The sequence below is a fragment of the Ochlerotatus camptorhynchus genome, unplaced genomic scaffold (genome assembly GCF_037179485.1).
Source record: "Ochlerotatus camptorhynchus isolate MF236.1 unplaced genomic scaffold, CSIRO-AGI_Acam_v1.1 ptg000361l, whole genome shotgun sequence".
NCBI lineage: Eukaryota > Metazoa > Arthropoda > Insecta > Diptera > Culicidae > Ochlerotatus > Ochlerotatus camptorhynchus.
In genome coordinates, this window is record NW_027040849.1 from 9,578,656 (window position 1) to 9,581,528 (window position 2,873).

Below are 2,873 nucleotides of genomic sequence, written 5' to 3' on the forward strand. Positions count from 1 at the left end.
GAGAATCTTACAACTTTTTTCCACATTGAGATTTTAAATCATAAACTCATGTTAAATTTTGTATGTCCGTGATCTTTAACATGAACACATTTTCCTCGTTCCAGAATACTGAGAATGTTTCTTAGACTACGATCTGGAACAGCTGTCTAGGTCCAGAGTCATGAAAATTCGAGATCTTTAAAATTACTTGTCTTAAAATTGTAAAAATTTGTCTCGTTGGAGACTTTGACCATTTTTCTGTTTAATCTATCGTATCCCGAAATTTATTATATGGGATTCTTCAACCATTTGTTTTATTTTAAAGATGCTTGAAAAATGCTCATGGTGGGTTGTAAGTTTATATTATTGCTCAAAGCGGGTCGCAATCAACGAAAGATGGGAACCATATCTTTCATACCTCTCCGATCAATAAATGTCAATATTGGTAACTTTTTTATTGTTTTAAAGTCACTATTTGGTCACTATTTCCATTATTTTAGTCAGTAAAGTCACTACTATTGTATCAAATACCCACTACCAGCCATGAAAACATGAAAATGACTGGCAGATAACCTCTCAAAGCTGAGCAGAATGCTCTTTCGTATATGTAATGCGAAACTCGGCGCATTGCAGTCTCGCGAACACTTGAAAAAATCTGCCAAAAAATGTATAAAAAAGGTGTCTGCAAAAAATTTGGCACATCAAATTAACATAGGAATCTGCCAGATTTAGAAAGAAATTATGGCTTTGAATTTCTCTGACTATGCCAGATAAAACTGGCAACCTGATAACGCTACTCACGAGAAAGGCTCTATAAAGCCTGCATTCTAAAACTTCTGCGAGCTTCCCGATCTTTTCCGAAGTTCCCTGATTTTTTGAGAAGTTTCCTGAAATAGTGTGAATATATTGTGTATCTTTATGATTCGATGTATCATGAAAAATTATACCACATGGTGTTGATTGCGTACATTCAAATATATTGTCAAATAGATATAGCTTTTGGATTTTCTAAAAAGATTTGATCTTATCAACTACCTATCCGATGACCACCATTTGGTGCCATTAGTGTCCTCAGAATAGGGTGAAATGCCTATCTTCGGAAAACGTCCAGATAGAGGCTTTGATTGTTATATTAGGTAGCGAGTCCTTCAGTTGTCGATCTCTTCGAGCTCGTTCCGTAGATACGAATATGGTGGAATTTTTATAAACTAAAATTCGCCAACAGCACCGGTAATCAAACAGGACAATCTAGTGACATGTGTCACACAAAAGTTCCTTGATTCGTTGGAGGACCCATATGTTTGTTGAAGATGTAAAAGTTCTAACTTACCACATTCCGGAGATGTTTTCCACTTTTAGAGGACGCTAATGCCACCATGTGGTGCCCATCCCAAGTAACGAGCAACCACGCTTATTCGCCTTTTTGTAATATAAAGCTGATATACGGCTAGAAAGCTCGGAAGCCCTACATCCGTATATCAGCATTATATTGTGAAAGGGCGAATGGCTGATTACTTGGGAATGCATTATGTTCGAGTGTGGCCAGTAGCAGCACTCTGTATGACTACCATTGATTTTGTTTTTGAATTCTCATGTGAGTTGATGTGTCACATCATGGGTTTGGCAGTTTGCTTCTAGTACTAAGGTCTTTACTGAATGAAACGTTTTTCGGCGACATCTACGGAACCAGATGACCGATTCAAATAATATCCAATTTTTCAGATCTAAACTCTCTCATTGATGTGTCTTGAATGCCTCCTTTTGCCTTAACATGAGCCCAGGTCAAATTCCTATAGAATTGCTTCATGTCCTTATTGAGGCTCCACCGCCTTTTCCACGATGTCCTGCCGGATTGCAACCCAGCGCTTGCTTGCAGCGTGGCCAGCTCACGATTCCAATTTTTGACGTAGAACTACGTCTTTGTCGACTATACTGGGATGCAAATAAAAAATATGTGTGGTGAAGGAGTGTTAGGTTTTGAAAGCTTGTAACTTTGTCATTTATAGATGAAATTTAAATCCAAATACGCTAATCGATAGGATATTACATTACAAACATGACGAAATAAATATTTTTCCAATTTTTCTGTAATTAAACTTTTGAAAATGTACAAATGATAATTGTATCACTGTTTTCATGAAATAAGCCTTTTCCCAAACCCAGTCATTATAAATGAATACCACTTGGTTGCACATCATTCTGCTTGAACCTGAAAAGATATAATTCATCGCTGCTCTCCTGCCTCTGCTCATTACCGCTTCGGACGGCGTGTCACTAGGTCCTGCAGCAAGCAGGACTAAGTCAGCGGCTAAAGGTGGATCACGGCGTGTCCACCACAATGAGGAATGAGACTTGAAAAAACGTGCATGGAAAACCCCTTCCCCCTTAACAACCTCTCTCCCTCCCCCTCCCTCTTTAACATAACCCGAAAAAGACATGGACTTTGACGATCATTTTTTTCTGGGAAATAAATTTTAAGCAAACCACAATTATGTAAAAACAATTAATGTTTTACATGCAGAGCCAACATTTTCAAAAAAATTGCTTAACAGGAGACATACACTCGATGAATTACCGACAACTGACTGTAAAACATATCTGGTACCTCTATATATGAAATTATAGTAACATCCAAAGTCCATCCTTTTTTCCATATTCTGCACAAAAGAAACGTTCTGCCCCGCCCGTATTTATAATTAAATGGCGGGAAATCCTGTCAGTTCAGGGGCTTACAAAGTATGTTTTGTGCTGAATATGTAAAAAAGGAGGGACTTCGGATGTATTTTTTCTGTAAAATATGTAAAAAGGAGAGACGTCGGATGTTAACCTAAATGCATATATCATGCATCATAGATAGAGATAGATCAATAGGTTCTACGTCATACTGCTTAAGT